Here is an 18,057-nt window from a genome sequence, read left to right as displayed (position 1 = left end):
GGGTGACTACTGACTGTAGTAGACAGGCATATGTGTAGCAGGTGGCCTCTCTGCAACACACATTTCCCAAATGTCTTTTATGTTTTGTGTTCTCCTGGAGTTGATTAGTTTAGTGAAATTGACCTGTTAATAGATCTAATTGGTATTTCACAACAGGCTGCACATTGGATCTCCAAGCTTCTAAGTACCCTTTGGGTGACAAAAGGATTTTTCTTCTCTTACTTCATTTTGACAATTTCAGAAAATCTTTTTATTGTCTCTCTTTTTTTTTTTTCATAAAATAGATAAAGGTGGTGGTAGAAATGGAATTTTTCTATGCTTGTTATAGAGTTGCATAATAATTCCAGGAGCTCATAATTTTAATGTGGTGTTGTTTTTTTTTTCCCCCAGGAGTAAGACATCTCACTTTTTAAATGAAAGTGCTGCCTTGGTGTGTGTCTCCTTGGTAAGTCATCTTCTAGTATCAAGTAAAACAAGAGCATAGGAGTGAGGCTGGGGAGAAAATGGTATTTTGAAGAGAACTGTGTGACAGATTAATAATGGTTACAATATAACATGTTTACAGATTTATCATAATTTATGTTTAGTGCCTAAAAGCAAGATATTAACATAATATGACTGAAGTACACTTAAAACTACAAGACAACTCTAGCTAAATAGCATGATAATAAATGCTAAGTATGTGAAAACAATACTATTATGGGAGACTTGTGGTTGTTATTGCATGAATGTAGTGCATTTGTATTCATGCTGAGGAAGAAATCGTTAATTTCCATGCTGTATGATTTTATGTGAACCTAAGTAGTGTGGATCTTGGCTCTGATCTTCACTTGTGCTACTAATACAAAGTTAATCTTAACAGCTGTGTTAATTGGAAAGAAAAATTATGTTGAACCCAGAAATGAGCCTAATGAAATTAATTAAATAACTTAATGATTATATAATTATATTAATTTAAATTCAGGAGTTGATCATTCCTAAATGAATTTCTACTGACTTTTGTATACTTCATACAAACTTACTTGTTTTTGAAACAAGGGATTATTTTCATTTCGTTGGCATTTTGGCTTTTATTGTTGTTAGAGAAAGAATTCTATGTTTTGAGTAAACTTAAACTGCAGTTGTTAACCTTTGAAGGAGCATCTGTTCAGTGGGGAGAATTCTGCAGTTTAATGGACTTAACAACAGTCACCTAACCAAACCTGCAAATGGTATGAGCCAAAATACTATGGAATGGAAGACCTCTAAGTGCTTATATTGAAATAATTGAGGCCAGACTTTTGGCTGGCCTCCATCTGTTCTCTGAAGCATGTGTGTTTTCCCTATATATGTAATATCCAAGCACAATCCTGTGATTTATACCTGAGTTATTGTTCTATTCCCATTCTGTATTTTTGTTAGTACCAATTTTCTATTCCCTTACTAAACTGGCATGGGAAGAATATACTTAAAGTTTCTGATTAGGTTCTGGTGTAGTAATGGTGTAAGAAAATAAAGCCTGAAGTACCTGTAACTCATTCTTTTGTATTCAGTACCTGCGGACCCTGAGCACCACCACTGATTGCATAGGTTTAGTTGCATGTGCTTGAGGCCAGCCCGTTGTGGTAGGCCTGGCAGGCCCAACTTAGCCTTATACATGTCCTGGCTTGGCCAGGCATGTTGTTGTGCTCTCCCCCACCCCTGTTATGGGGAGAAGCAACCACGGGCAAGAAGACAAAAAGAACCAGGAACCGCCACTCGGTCTTAGGACTGTGGCCTGCCTGGACTTGTCCTGGTCCTGTGGTAAACAAGGTACACACATTCAGCTTGTGCCCCTCAGCAGGCGACAAGGCAGAGGTCCCTGAAAGCGTTTGGGTGCTGTCTGGAGTTGTTGCTAGCCTCTGCAAGTCAGGAGATAGTATTTGGTGTGTATTTTGTGAGTACATGCTTAAAAGCCTCGTTGGAATTCTCCATTGCCTCCTACCATAAGCAGAAAAGAGCTCCTTGAGTCTGTCTTCTCTTTAGTGGTTGTGCATTTTGCTGGTTATTACTAGATTTAGTTAACATCTGAAAAAATGTTTCCATGACTGTGCAAAGAACTGATTAGTATTAATTAGTGGTCGGGAGAGGCGAGAGTTTTGAATATCAAAATTAATAAACAATATTAATTTTGGGGAAAATATAATCTCCCAATAATTGATTTCCCCTTCATAACGTGGCCCTGCTGTATTGTAGCTTTCTGGCCCCAGGTCAGAGTGCTGAAGTGGCTTGGAGGCAGTACTGAAGTTCAGGCCTTAGTTCTTCACCCTTCTTTGCTCTGGCTGCACTGCAGCTGTGCCTGTGGATGGTAGAATGGTCTGGGTTGGAAGGGATCTCCAAAAGGTGGACTAATCTAACTCCCTCTGCTCTAGAGGGGGTTAGACTGTAAAACCATTAGAGGTGCCTTGCAACCCAGACCCTTCTGTGGTTCTGTACCTGCCCATGGGCCTAACACCAGGCTGTCTCATGACTATATTTTTCTGACTCCTCTGGGACTGTTAAAATGCTGATCTCGGCTTCTGTCACCACACCTGCTCTGCTCTTCCTTTTTTGGCTACTGTGGACTGCATGTTGAGTGGTGAGGACAGTATCCTGTGCTGGTGTGCTGGCCTCCTGCTGTTGTGTTTTATGGGACAACTTGTCCCTGTTGCAGGCTGACCTGTGGTTTCTGAAGTTTGCAGCAGAAAGATTGCAGTAGAAAAAAATGACAGTTCAAAGATTGGGGGTTAGATAAGAAATGGCAAAAAACCAAAGTCCCAAGCCTTTGGGAGATGACTTTATTGGCCTTGAGCAGCTACATTGAGTGGGAAGTCCCAGAGTACAGGTGAGCAATAGAAATGATGTAATTTTCCTTTTACATGGGGTTTTTAAATATTCCATCAAACCTCACCTTGCCAGATGAATGCATTCTACAGACACAGAGAGCAGTGAAGAGAATATCTGAGTCAACTAGCAGGCTCAGTCAGGGTAGATATTAGTGGAAAATAGACTAGTTTAAAGGACAAATATTAGCAGAGGTTTCTGACACTGTCCTGAGAGCACTGAAGCATTAATGTGAAGTGAGTTCAGATTGGGTATTCTTTTACAGTCTTTTTGTACACTTGTTCTGGAGCATCCAGCATTGAAGTATGTAATGTGCTTTAATTCTTACACAAGTGGCAAGGTGTAGAGCAATGCTTCAGGACAGCTGAAAAATCCTTTCTAGGGCATATGTAAAAGAAACACTTCTGCATTTCACCTTCAAAGGACCTGGGCTGCTTTTGTCCTTTGTTCAGTGTCTGTATGATTTTTTTTAGAAGGAAGTAGGAGTGTGTTTTGAAATAATATTTTATTAACTCAGGAAAGCTGTAAATTAGTGTGTATCACTTTTGCTGTTTATACTGCATAAATTTGTAATTTTAAACCATCAGTCCAGAAAAACCATGCTGCAACCTCTAAATATGTTGGTTGTCTTCTGGTTCTTCAGTGCTTCCTTATCGGCAAGTTTCAATTGACATTGCATAGAAGTTTTGAGATACTAAATATTAAACGCATAGACCTGTTGTGTGAAACTGTAGTGAGCAGGAAAATGCTTTTTCCTCTGCCCAAGTCTGTGGAACAAAATTGTGCAGGAATAAATAGTATTGTAAATCTCACTGTTTTCATTTTCAAGTCTTGTTTCATTTTTTTCAGACAGAGGTGTATATATATCATTTGCAATACAATATGCCAAGGCAGAAAGTACCACCAAACTTTACACTGGTATTTCTCCTTGAGTACCAAATGAAACAAACCAAAGGTATAATTCCCTCAGAAAACAAAGTTGATCTCATGCTATGTTATGCATAACCATTGTTTTGTTGTGAGCAATTTAGTATTTAATGATGCAGCATGAATTGTTGTGTGCTAAGGTATTAGCTGATTGCTAGCTGAACATTTCTAATAGCCAATCTTTCAGTCTAGAATTGATTCCCTCTTGACCTTCTGTATCCTAAATGGGAAAGTATTTGGTTCTTATCCAAGCTGTCAGTTGCTTGATTTTTCAGAAGTTCTGCTTCAGATATATTGCCTGGAATATTGGCAAAAGGTCAAACTGAAATACTTAAGGTTTTGATTTAGGAAGAAGTAGTTGAGAGGAAGAATTCAAGGCAAGTTTCTACCTGATTATTTTATAAAACATCTCTTCCCTTCATTCTCCCTTCTAGTAATAAGGGCTAACACTGGGAAAAAGACTGCATCCCCATTGATTTTTTTTTTTTCAGCTTCATAAATATTTCTATTCAAATGAAGAAAAATAGTGAAAGCAGTTCAGTCACTGTTTAAATGAGATAAAATATAATGAAGCTGTGTGCTAGTTTGAGCCTAGCTAGAATGTTTTGGTGAGAAGAACTAGATTACAGGCTGTAAAAAAACCAAAAAACAACCAATGGTGATGTCTACTTGACTCATAGGCTTGCTGAGATGTATGAGAACAAGAGCATAAATATAGATAACAGAATTGCTGTCTGGGCTTTGGGCTGAACTTTTCTCTCTCTAACCTAACCTGCCATCTGAGTGATTAATCCATCTGCTTCCTAATCCACCTGACCTACCCTCCAGACTTACCTTGAATATAAGGCAATATCTAGGGTAAGGTAGAGGGATGGGAGGTAGGTGGAAGGGTGGTTGAGAGCCCCTCCTGGGGACTCAAGTTTCTGGGAGGGCTGTTGTGTTTCTGTATTACCTTTTAACTTGTATATTTCTGTGTATACTGTAAATATCTGTGTGTTTGTTGTGCTAAGCTGTAAATATAAAGCTTCATTCAATTTACAGAGCAGCTGAGTGTAGTCTGGGTGATTTTCCAAAGTGTGGGCGTGTGGGTAGCACCCAAAGCATCACAAGCTGAAATTGACAAAAGCAAGTAGCAACTATTCTGAAATCTGCTGTAGCTGGAAAAAAAAAAAACCTAGACACTGTACTTTCCTCAACCAGCACCAGCTCAGAAGCTGTTCAGTGTTGTGAAGAATTCTAAAATCAATTGCTACATGGCCCTTGGTATTTCTCTAGCAACAGTGCTCAAGCATATGTATAGGTGAAACTGTTGTTTCACACCTGTGTGTGAAAAAGAATGCTCCAGAGGTGCAATCACTTAAACCATTGTGATGTAGTCTTCGTTTTTATGGAAATAAAAATGGAACAAACCAAATGTAACTCCTAAAAGAGCAGTATTTCTGTGAGAGAAGTAAAAATTGGTCAAAACAGACTTAAGTAAACATTATTGCCTCATAGAAAAAGAAACAAATGTGGAATGTCAGCAAACATCCTTTTGTATCATTTGGAACATTGCTAAAATTGGCCTAATGCCAGGATAGAAAATTGCTAGGAGTTTGAAAGTGCCTGAGCTGTTAAATTGGATGTACTCGGGGTATTAATAGAACCTAGAGGATGTAAGTAATGAATTAAATATTGATTGAAATACAACTATCTCACAATCATGCCTTGGGTAACCAGTTCCTTTGAAAGTAGGCTGATTTTTATCAAATTATACATTTGAACATTCCCTTCAAATGTTCTTTCAAATCAGGATAAATTATTGTATATAGCTTATGTGCCTTGATCTTTAGCTTCCATGACAACAGGATACAGATAAATGTATTTCCATAACAATTGTAGACAATGTTTAGTATCACTGCTAGTTTCTGTTAGTGCTGCTTGCTGCAAGAAGAAAATAGCATCATTTCATATGACTTGAAAGGGTCTTTTGTTGTAATAATTGGAGAAAACTGTGCACAAAGATGATTTGAGGAGAAGTGAGTGACAGGAAAAATGATAGAGTAGGAGGAGAATGCTATTTTGTAGTGATTGGAAGTTGTGTCTGGCCAACTTTATTGGTGAAGAAAAGAAGAAAATGTTATTTAACAACATAATACTGTGTTCAGATTGGTGTATATTGAACATTGAAGATAGGCGTGAGATAATCTCATCATCGTCAGCCGTTAGACTTTTACATTTCAGACCTTGAGTAATTTTCACATTCAAAAGCCACAGCTTTGTTTCAAGTATTTGAAATATTTCCATCTCCCAGGTGCCCAGAATGATGCAAGTATATTTCTATTTTATGTAAATATAATAATGCAGCATTGGGAAAACAATTTTATGGGAAATACTTAGTAATTACATAAAAGTACAACACACAGAAGCAAAAGTGGTGTAGGAATGCAGAAGTTTGTCAAAGATGAAAACTTAGGTGAAAGCATAAAGTATTAGTGCAGCTTAAGAAGCAGTGCATGTACTTAATTCAGCAACAGAAGTATTTGTTCCAGCGCTTCTTTGCCAGGTTTGGGGCCAGAAGTAATGTTATTTCCTGTGCAGTGTCAAATTTCCATACGGATTGATTTTGGGTGCAATCCCTGTACCTTTATTATTTAAAAAAAAAACCATGGTGGAAAAATCTACTCTACAATGAATCTAAAAATTCCCTTGATGGAGTACCATGGTGGTCTAGACTTTATGTAAGGGTCCTATAGTCAGTTGACTAACTCACCTCCCTCCATTCCTATTGGAATTTGTTTCAGGCGTGGCAGTTCAAATATTTTGTACTATTTGATGAGGTGTTTCTATGCTTCTATATTAAAGAGTGTATGTATGTAACATGTATGTGTGAGATGAAAAATACATAAATAAAAAGTTATATAATTCATTTATACACCTTATTTTATATCTTCATAAATCTTGCTTGTATTAAAGTGGATAAGATAACATTTTAAGGTCATGCATGCATGATCAAGCATGATGCTGCTACTTAAAACACATTTCCAGTTTTGGACTCCTTTTGTTAAATTAGGATTGGATTTTCCAACGTTTTCAAAAACATCCTTGGTTACTATGATTGTATAAGTTGGTCTTTGAACATGTGTATACCCTTGATGTATAAATACATAACCTCAAAGGGAGGTATCTCAGTTTCAGGGTTGTGTTGTTTTTTTAAATTCTAGTTCTAATATGAACATCAATAAAAGATTTTCTGTAAGTCATCCCTAGGACTTCGTACAGAATAACAGTGGCTATAACCCAGATTATTAACTGTTAATTCAGGTCAGTTTGTAACTGAACTGACAAGAGCCTTATGCTTCAGTACATAGTTTTGAGAAACAGTTCTGAATATCTATAATCTTTTCCTGAAGTATAGATTCCAATTAAAATAATTATTGAAGAAAAATGTTTTTAGAAGCATTCTAAACATAACTTCAAGCTACAATTACCACCCTCTAGCATAATCGTTATGCTTAGTTCATAAATTGAGACAAGATGTTAAATTCTGGTTTTGTCTATTTCTCCAAATTCTTATTCCAGGCATATAATTTCTATTAACTACTTGTGTGCTCACCGTAATGCAAGGGAATCATGCCAGTTAAATATTTTAAGCACCACGTAATAGATAGATACTCTATGCATGAGAGTTGAAAAGGCAATCTTGTTTTATGTAGAAAAAAAACACCAAATTATATCAATTTCTTAATAACATTGCATGATGACAGATCCCTGCATTTTGCCACAGTTGTACTTAGGCTATATTAGAGAAAAGAATCTGTCCCCAAAATGTATCCACTTGAGTAGGCAGGAAAAACTATGGGTTGGTGTTAAGTGTAATTTGTTTTTTTAATGTTTTCCTAATTACAGTAAATGGAAGAGAAATATTATTAAATTGCAGGGAACAAAGATAAATGAGGTAATGGTACTTTTATTTAGGTCGTATATAAGTGTACTTTGAGACATGCATTTTTCATAGGCTGATTACTTACCCAAAAAGGGGAAAAAAAGAATGGTGGAGAAATTCACTTTGACTGACAGGTATTAAAGAAATCATACTGTGTTAAGTCTTCCCATACAGCCTATATTGCTTTATCAATGTAACTTTGTTTCTAGTGTTTTCTACAACAGTACACATAATTATGAATAATTAAGAGCCCAGATCTATATTCTGCTGAAGGAGGTATTAAAAGCCTTTCCTTCTTGAACAATCCTGTGTCTGTACTCAAAAGATGGTAACAAATCACTTAAACCAGGAATATGTTGTAGACAAGTGATAGTCCTTCAGGGGATAAGGTCCCAAGCCTCTCTTCCACTGCTGATGTTGCTGCTGTTGCAAAAAATACTCATCTGTAAAGATGAGTTGTTTGGGTTTTTTTATCCACTTAATGTGCTGTTAGCTTATAGACCAGATAATTAATATTGGTGTCTGTTTCCTCTAAGATATCATGCTTCACAAAAGATTAAATATGTGCATAAATGGTATTCACCAAACAGCTCCTATGAAATACTTTGCTAATGGCTATGTTTATAGGGTTTTTTCACTCAAGCATTTGTGACTTTTGTGCTAAGCTTGCCGCTGCAGCTGTTATTTGTGTTGTGGAGGGAGGAGAAGGATATTTCAAACCAAGTAATATCTGTATTTCTAGGCGTATGGTTGACACAATATTTGTCTTTGAAAAATATTTCATTAGCTATCTTCAGGGTGTTCCTTGACATTGTCCAGTCTGGAGAAAACCATTATCACACTTTCTGAACTTGAAATGCAGAAATGCAAGGTCATCACAATTAGTTTTCATCTAGAGACTACTTAGAGGTCAGTTTGCAATTTGCCTCCATTGTTACACGAATTATTTGTGGTTTTTTTTTGGGGGGGTTTATTTTTTTTCTATGTAATCTACTTCCATCCACAGTTAATATCAGGAATGTTTCTGTTCCTAAGGAGAATTTTTCTAGGCTACGAGCTTTCTGAAGTGAAACATTGAAACTTCCTGTGAACATGAGTTTTAGTGATCACATTCCAAAAGGACAGGTAAAAGCAATGTTAAGAAATATACTATATTCCTTATACAATGGCATTCATGTACATAAATTAAACCAGTTATGAGCTGCAGCAGATGAGTGCTTGAGTTACTGCATTTCCCCCCACTTCTAGCTCTTAATGTTGTTAAAAGCCATTTTACAATATGTGGGAGTTGAAAGAGCACAGAGGTGATACAGTGAGCAAGAAGTGATAAACATGCATATCATGGGATTAGTTATTAGTTCTTAGAGTTATCAAAGTTCCAATACTGGTAACACCTCTGGGTGTTGTTTGTTTGTTTTTGTTGTGGGTTTTTTGTGACTTCCCCCCCACACCTCTTAAAGCATACATGTGTTGGAGATGACTCAAAGTATCCTAACAGTAGTCTGTTACTGGACATGTATAACTTGAGTTGATTTTATGTAGTGTCTTTTGGTTTTAAAACTTCATGATTTTACCTATGACAAAAGAAGTAAAAGATATTTTTTTTGAAGGGTTGGCTCATCTTCCCCTTCAGTCATGTGTTTAACCTTGTGTTTTGTATCATGTGTAAATTGATGTTCTAGCAAACATCTGGATCACTCTAATGAAACTTAAGGGACAGATTACAATTTATGTTTGCAAATTTATTTCAGTTATTGTTCGTCTACTGCTATCTACTGTAGCTGTGCACATTGTAAAGATGGTAAAATAGGAATTTGTAAGAAAAGGAGATTGCCCCAATTGCATATCTGTGTGTGATGTCTCTTCCAAAACTTACACATGCCCAATTCACCTGTTCTATTTTTGATACAAAATTATTAACGACTTAGGCCATGGGTTCTAGTAGTGTGTGAGGTGACAGGTTGTTTTTCCTTCAGAAACATGCCATGATTCTAAGGAGGCTTGAGGTCTCCAATTGTTCAAATTAAGCTGGTTTTGAATTTGTAACATGACTGTATTACAAGGAACTGTAAAGAATCTTGCACTACAGAGTGTTTAGCTTTTTTTCTTAAAAAACAACCCCTTATCTCGTTGCATTTACAACAATATAGAAATCGTAATTTATAGTATGGCCCCTTGGTTTAATATCCTACCTTGATCATTAGGCTAAGTTTTCTGTGTATTTGAAAGGAAACAATTCTGCAAAATCATATCAGGAGAATTGGCTGAGGGGGGGAAAAATCATACTTGGTCATGACCTTTGAATTCCTTCTCAGGTAATATGTATTGTAAACAGCATTATGGAGTTCAGACACTGGGTGTAAGAAGTTGGCATCTTTGGATTTCAATTAGACTTTCATTCTGGAGCCTGTGCTCTTTCTATGGTGGTAATTTTGACTGATGGATTCGTAGTAATCAATTGATTTGCATAAGTCAGAAACAGTCAGGACATTATAAACCCATAGGTTTAACTCCAATTTATGTCATTTGTAGTAATCATACATATGTTAAATGCATTGAGTTTTACCTAATATGCAGTCTCCAACCTAAATGCTAGGTTTAAATATTTGTGGGTTACAATTACTTGGTAGACTAAAAAATGAATGGTTTCTTACCATGTGTGATTATTGTATGGAGTTGATTCTTTAAACAAAAAAAGCTTCTATTATTCCTGATTCTCTGTATTTGATGAAACTAATTTTTGAAGGGTTCTGTACATGTGTAAGTCAGAAAGGACTATAAGCAAAGAATACAAGAGTAGTATGACTGTGAGTCCAGGAAGAACATGCATTTAGCATCTGTGTTCTCTCTAGCTCTTTGAACTAATTTTGATGTGTGATCACTAATGAGAGATTTCTGGTCTCCATGGCAACTCTTCCCTTTTGCCCCTTCATTTCCTAATACAGAAAATGAATTTCCGTGTTTAGAACTGAAACAGAAAAATAACGTGTCTCCCTACTCTTCATTCCTTCTCTGTGCTCTCTGCCTATTCCCTGATATCCAAAATCTGTGTAGAATGACTTGGCTAGGAAGAGATCTCTTGAATTGGATTCTCTTGGTGGTTCCAAGCTCAAGTCACTTAAGACTGGTTTAAAGTAGAGTTTTACCAGAGTGAAGGTTAACTACCTTGAAAGGCATTCCCTGAGTTTTGAAGGATGGAGCTCTATGGATATTTTGCTTGACCATCTTATTTGAGGTAGTAGGTGGTAGGATGTCTGCTTCCTATTCCCTGGTAGCTAAAATGTTTGGATTTGCAGAAAACCTGTTTTAGCTATGTGTAGTGTAGTTAAGACAAAGACATACTGTAGCTAAATAACTGAAAATATGTAGTAGATGCTCCTTAAAGATTTTCAGGACACATCCATCTTTGGTCGCTGAAGGGAAGAAGTATTAGAAGTTGTTAGCTCCTTCTAAAATGTTAAGTAAAAGTTAATTGAGGTACAACAAATGCCACATTGCTTTAGTTAATCCATTAGTACAGCAATGTCATGAGATACATTGCAACATACATATTTATCTGGACACTGTATGGTATCTCTCTTTCTAGCCCCTTTAATCAAGAGTGACCAAATGCTCTTCCTAGGCCTGAAAATGGCATCTTAACATTACAGATTATCTTAGCACTTACTCTGCTGTGAAGAAGGATAGCATTTTCTGTATTTCTTTAACTACCAAAGCATTCTTGGACCCATATGATATTCAGAAAGACAGAATTATCACTTCCAAGTCAATTTAGGCAACTGTCCTAGAATGTAAATACACCATGCAGAAATAATACTGGAGTCATACTGTCTTCATTATTTGCTTTATTGTTAGTGTAGGGTGTGCTGATGGTTTTGGAATTGAAACAGGAGAATATTTGTCAATTTTCCTAAGACAGTATTATTAGAAAATGAAAATGTTTTCTACCAAGTCATGTCTTTTCACCATTTACTTAGACAAAAGCTTATTTTTCACCCACACACTGTAAACAGTTTATGCTTAGAAGTGTTTTGAATACTAAAAATGTGATTGTTAACACATTTTGAGGATGGTTTGTACATTAACATATTCTGAAGTATTCTTATCCAAATAACAAAAACCTTATTTGGATTGCATATATTGTTGAATACCTCTTTATGAAGTATTGCTGGGAAGTTCATATTTAAAGACTTAAGTTTATCTGCTCTCTAATACAAAAGTGCATTTGCAGATTTCATGCTTAGATACTTGTAAATTACATCACATAGGGTATGCTTTCAGTAGCCTCATCCTAATATTTCGCAGTGTTTTTGATGGGCAGAGGCATAAAAAACAAACAACACACAACTAAAAAAATCCCCAAACGTCTTAGTAAACAAAGTCACACAAAATATAACCTTTATGCTTGGGGCACAGTAATTAGATGAAAGGTTTAGACAAGAACCAAATGAACAAAGTATATATAAACGATTAGTACCAACACAGGCTTCTTCATACTGCTAAAGACTCTGTTTCTTTTCAAAGGAGAATAAATGAGTTGAAGCAGGTGCCTGCTGTGGCTGTGTATTGGGACTGATGTAAAATTTCAGATGAAAACATCCTTAGACTTTGGAAAAGCCTAGTTTCGGGTTCTGTGCTATGCCTTCTGTGGAGGTATTGAAAAAAGTCAACATTTTCTACCTATATATGTGCATGAAGGCTTTAGAAGTCCTGGTCAGCACTTTGGGCAGCCAAAACCAGATGGGATCTCTATAATGCACCTCAACCAGGTCAGTTTAGGTCCCAAGATTGAGAAGCTGTGGTTAGTGAAGGAACTCAAATCTTTTGCTTGCTACTTAAATGCCATGTGACATCATGCTGTTTTCACAGTGGAGTGGTTTTTGATTGTTTCCAGCATGACTTTGTATTTCAGCACAGGCATCCTCCTTATGGAACAAGAAATTTTGACCCAGGTATCTCATAAACCTCATTTCTACGAAGCCAGAACACCTGTTTAGATATGGCCACTGAAATGTGGTGCCTGTATGCCTGGCTGACTTCTTATGCACTGATTTTCTTGAGTTGGCATTTCTGTTCCAGTTTGTGTGGTGTATGTGTTTTTTTCGTGCTGCACTTCCCAAAGAACTTAATGAGCTCTTACTGACTAAAATGACTGCAGGTTTTGCAAGCATCTGTCAGAAAAGGATAATCTTGTCATTCTTAGGGAATGCCAGAGTCTGCCGTTTTGGGGAAGTTAAAAGGCATCTCTCAATGAACTCTGCTGTAGCAGCCTCTTGGATCAGCAGAGTTGCCATGTGATGGCTCAGCCTGCATTTTGTTAGTTTACTTGGCCCTCTTACAGAACATGTTGCAAGATGAATACAGTAGATCTGTACAGTGTGCTTAGCTTGTTAGTGGCTTTGGAAGCCTCAAGACTGGAGTTTTGTTTATGCTTTCAGGTCTTAACTAGTTTAGAACTGGACTTTTAAAAGTTTAGCATGCTATCATTACTTCATATCATTATAAATTTCAGGGATTGCTCTGCAATAACCATAGTTATTAAACTTTTCTAGTACACTATCAGAGTAACCTTGCTTCTTGATGTCTGGAACCTTGAAAGGTTCCAAGGAGAAAAAAATCATTAATTACTTGAGAACTGGGTTCTGAGAGATTTGCTACTCTCTTATATATTTGGCTTGATTTTTATGGAGGTAGTGTAATTCGTTAGTACTCCTGTATTAGTCTTTTCATTTCACTTGTCACTTTATTTTTTTTCTAAATGAGCAGTCAGAACTTGCACTAAGCACTAAATTGTGTGGTTATAGGACATGGTTACTTCAGTGTGGTCTCTGTGAAAGGGCTACAAAGGTGAAGCTAAGCAAGCTGTGACCAGGAAGTGTAATGGATGTTCACGTGAACAGGATGAATTAGGCCCTAAGACTGCTGCTGCTGCTCACAGCATTTATGCTGAACGAGGCCAGCTGGTTATTACCAAGCAAACTTCAAAATATGTGATGAGAACGTAAAGATTTCTCGTATTCTTGTTTAAAAACACTGAAGTGTGTGTTTAACCAAACCATTCAAATCCCAGAATCACCCAGCAGATGGCAGTTTGATCAAATGTGTGTTTATTTGGTTTATGTGGAACTCTTTAAAAGCTATAAATATTTATCCAGGTTCAACAAAAGTCTGCTCATTAAATCATGCTTATAGTTCTTTCAGAACACCAAAAGGGCATTAAACTGGTAGTGTAGCTTGCTATAATGCCTGATTATACAAAACCTGTGGTTTTGAGTCTTGACTTTAACTTGTAAAACAAGGCTGAAATTTTAGCAGTCCTTACAGAAAAAAATAGGATAATATCCCTTAAACAACCCCTTCAGCCTCTAAGGACTAAATAGCATGATTTTGTCATGTCTTGTGTTCAGTATTTGTCAATGATGTCTTTTTATACAGAAGCCTATCTGTGTCTAGAGATATCTAGGAAACTGTGTGAGGTTCATTCTTGTATACATACATATAGCTGCTTGTTTCTACATGTGGGGAAGTACAAATGGTGGTGTTAATGCAATCAACTGGCCCATGTCCATGCTTCAGTAGTATTAGCTGTGAGAACTTTTTGTGTTCCCCTGTAGTTGAACAAAGGTGATCATGATGTGCGCATGCAAACTTACAATGTTGCAATTGAATTTACGTTTCTAAGAGGTTAAACCATTCCTGTTTCTTGGACACAGAAGTGAGCGAAAAGTAACACACAAAAAAGTTCTGGATTGAGATAAGAGTTTACTGAGCAAATGAGATAATCATCATGCATCTGCTCAGTTACCTTAACCTATTTCCAGAAAAATCACAACAGCAAGCAGAAGCAAGTAAGCCAAAAATCCTCCCAGGGAATTACTGTCCCATCCCTCCCAGTCCTGCTGAAAAGTTAGCAGAGCGCCATCACCCAAAATCCTGGAACCCAAAACCAGCAACAGGAAGCCCCTCATGTCACAATATGAACTTCAAGCCCCATAATACTTCGAGACAGTACTTCAATTTTAAAGCTAGCTTTAGGCAGGATGATTTTGAATAACAATAGAAGAAAACTCAAACTTTGACAGACATCTGGTTAAATATTGTACTGGAACTCTGCATGTATGGGTTGTTACTATTTATTGTTCATTCTTGCTCTGACTATGCTTTATGTCCAAGTACTGCTGGTTGTTGTGCTTCTTGTCAGAGCAAGTGTATGTATCTGAGCATTAACACACCAAACTTATTTGATGGTTCATGTTCTTTAGACACCTAGTAGATGGTTCTACAGTACTACTTCTGATCCTTATCAGAAAGAACTGAAAAATTTAGAACACCTATGGAAAAAAACCCAAGCATATAGCAGGTTTACAAGCCAGGGAAGCTGTGTGCCTTCATGGAAGTATAATTTGTAATAATGATTGCAAAAGCAATATACAGGAATTAGTGAAGGCTGAGAAGTGTTTGCTTTTTATTTATTCCTGAATGCTTCCTTTACTATAGTTTTAGGATAGAACAAAGCAGTTAATGTGCTTGCATAAACAATCAGATTTTTATCTAAGTACTTAACATCTCTTTTTATGTGAGAACATTCCAAATTCTGGAAGTTTCTTGCTCCTTTTTAATGTCTTACTGAGATTAATTTACGAAAACCTTTAATATGTGTCTTCAGTTGTTTGGGTGTTGGTTTTTTTTTTAAATCTTTTCATTCTGTAAGTGTTTGTTTCCAACAAATGTTTTGCATAGATATTTTATTTACAGTTACTCAAGTATGTATTCAAAATACTTGCATGAAAGAGGCAGGAGGACATTTGAAACAGAAACACCAGTTGTAGCTCTTTGTCTGAAGGGTAAAAGTCATACTTTGGAAAGGCTGTGGTTTTCACCCACAGTTCTGCCTGTCATGTTAGGAAATGTTCAACTACTAGTCTTACATTTATTTATATTTATTTTTAAAGTATGATTACTGTCTAGGCCTGAAACTACTCTTGGGATTTCTGTTGTTTATTCTAGGACCTGACCAGAGAAACAGAGCTATTCCATTCAGTTTGTATGGAGAGACTCAAAATCATCTTAAATTGGAAAAGAATGCTTTACTTCATTCCTAGACTGAATCAATATTGTCTCCTCTGTTACAATTATGTTCTTTAATTTGGCACAGGAGATGTTTTTGCATATTATGCAAGCCTTAGACTTGTGCAGTCTGTGCCTCATGTTTTCTGTTATGCACAGTTTCAAGGGGTGGAAGGGAAGAGTTTCATCATTAGAATACACATAGCAAAGTAATATGATCAGACTCAAGCTTGACACACTGAGTAATCTGTGATATGCTAACGCTTCAGTATCATGTTAGTATTGCATTAGACTAATATGACACTAATACAAAATGACAGGAAAAATGACTAATACAATAAGACTTTCATATATTACTTTAGGGCTGCCATATCTGTCCTTTTTAATTCACCTGAAACCCTGCTTAGATGCAGAATGAGTGCTGCATCTAGAGCATAGCTAGGGGAAAAGCCCATTGTAGGAAGAACATTTGAAACAGTGCAACAACTAAGATGGAAATAGTGTTACAACACTTGTGCACTAAGGATGATGGCAATTTCCCAAAAGGTTACAATGCAGCTGGAAATGCCAATTGATTTCAACTGTTGATGTCTGCAGTGATGACTGAGCAGTTGTCTCTCCATTTGAAAATGATGACAAAACAGCATTTCAGTAGAGAAGACCTGGATGCTATCCTGTGTCTGGAGAAACAGTCAGGAAGGACTGGTTCTAATAATGCTGGTTCTGTGGATTGTGTTTGCCCAGTCCATTCAACTCCCTGAATTCCAAACTAGAAAAAGGCAAGTCTATGCTTAAAAGCACTAGGATTTAAAGTATATACAACCTCTGAATTTTTTTTCAATTTTTTTTGGTAGTACATACAATTATTATGGTGAATAACATAATACTTTGCCCAAATCTCCATGTTTTGCTACCTTGAAAAGTGCAGTTTAGTGTGGTTTACACTATTTACAATAGATTACCTTAAGCACTTGATGTTGTGTGTCACTGACCTAACTTGTTTTTCACAGAATCAGCCATGTTGGAAAAACCCTCTGGGATCATTGAGTCCAACGTGTCACCTAACCCTTCTAATTAACTAAACCATGGCAGTAAGTGCCTTATCTGGTCTCCTTTTAAACACCCTCAGAGGCGGTGACTCCACCACCTCCTCAGGCAGCCCATTCCAATGCCAGTCATTCTTTCTGTGAAGAATGGGACCAGATGGGATCCATCCCAGGGTGCTGAGAGAGCTGGCAGCTGAGCTGGCCAAGCCGCTCTCCATCATTTTCCAGCAGTCCTGGCTCACCGGAGAGGTCCCAGGAGACTGGAAAATGGCCAACGTGATCCCCATCCACAAGAAGGGTCGGATGGAGGAACCTGGGAACTACAGACCTGTCAGCCTGACCTCAGTGCCAGGGAAACTGATGGAGCAGGTTATCATGGGGGCAATAACTGTGCACCTGAGGGATGGCCAAGGGCTCAGGTCCAGCCAACTTGGATTTAGGAAGGGCAGATCCTGCCTCTCCAACCTGATCTGCTTCTATGATCAGGTGACTCGCTTGGTGGACGTGAGGAGGCCTGTGGATGTGGTCTATCTGGACTTCAGCAAGGCCTTTGACACTGTCCCCCACAGCAAACTGCTGGCTAGGCTGTCAGCCCATGGCTTGCATGGCAACACTCTGTGCTGGGTTAGGAACTGGCTGGAGGGCCGGACCCAGAGAGTGGTGGTGAATGGTGCCACGTCCAGCTGGCGGCCAGTCACTAGTGGTGTCCCTCAGGGATCAGTGCTAGGCCCCATCCTCTTTAACATCTTCATAGATAATCTGGATGAGGGCATCGAGTCAGTCATCAGCAAGTTTGCAGATGACACTAAGCTGGGGGCAGATGTGACTGGGTTGGAGGGCAGAAGGGCTCTGCAGCGGGACCTTGACCACCTGGACAGATGGGTAGAGTCCAATGGGATGGCATTCAATAGCTCCAAGTGCAGGGTGCTGCACTTTGGCCACAACAACCCCATGCAGAGATACAGGCTGGGGTCGGAGAGCCTGGAGAAGAGGAGGCTCAGGGGTGATCTTATTGCTGTCTACAACTACCTGAGGGGTGATTGTGGGCAGGGGGAGGTTGCTCTCTTCTCTCAGGTGGCCAGCACCAGAATGAGAGGACACAGCCTCAGGCTGTGCCAGGGGAAATTTAGGCTCGAGGTGAGGAGAAAGTTCTTCACTGAGAGAGTGATTGGACACTGGAATGGGCTGCCTGGGGAGGTGGTGGAGTCGCTATCCCTGGGGCTGTTCAAGGCAAGATTGGACGTGGCACTT

At 37.9% G+C, this 18,057-nt stretch overlaps 1 long non-coding RNA gene across 1 annotated transcript in view; it reads left to right on the top strand.

Annotated features, from left to right (window-relative positions):
* The first annotated feature begins 369 nt into the window (after nucleotides 1-369).
* Nucleotides 370-18,057, top strand: part of LOC135184227 (uncharacterized) — an 88,661-nt gene continuing 70,973 nt past the window's right edge. The window contains exon 1 of the long non-coding RNA XR_010305924.1: nucleotides 370-445. This is a non-coding gene — a long non-coding RNA (uncharacterized LOC135184227). The remainder of the gene's footprint in view (nucleotides 446-18,057) is intronic.

This window comes from Pogoniulus pusillus, chromosome 20 (genome assembly GCF_015220805.1).
Source record: "Pogoniulus pusillus isolate bPogPus1 chromosome 20, bPogPus1.pri, whole genome shotgun sequence".
Taxonomy (NCBI): domain Eukaryota; kingdom Metazoa; phylum Chordata; class Aves; order Piciformes; family Lybiidae; genus Pogoniulus; species Pogoniulus pusillus.
Note: the sequence above shows the minus strand (reverse complement) of the source record. Positions and strands in the feature narration are given on the sequence as shown.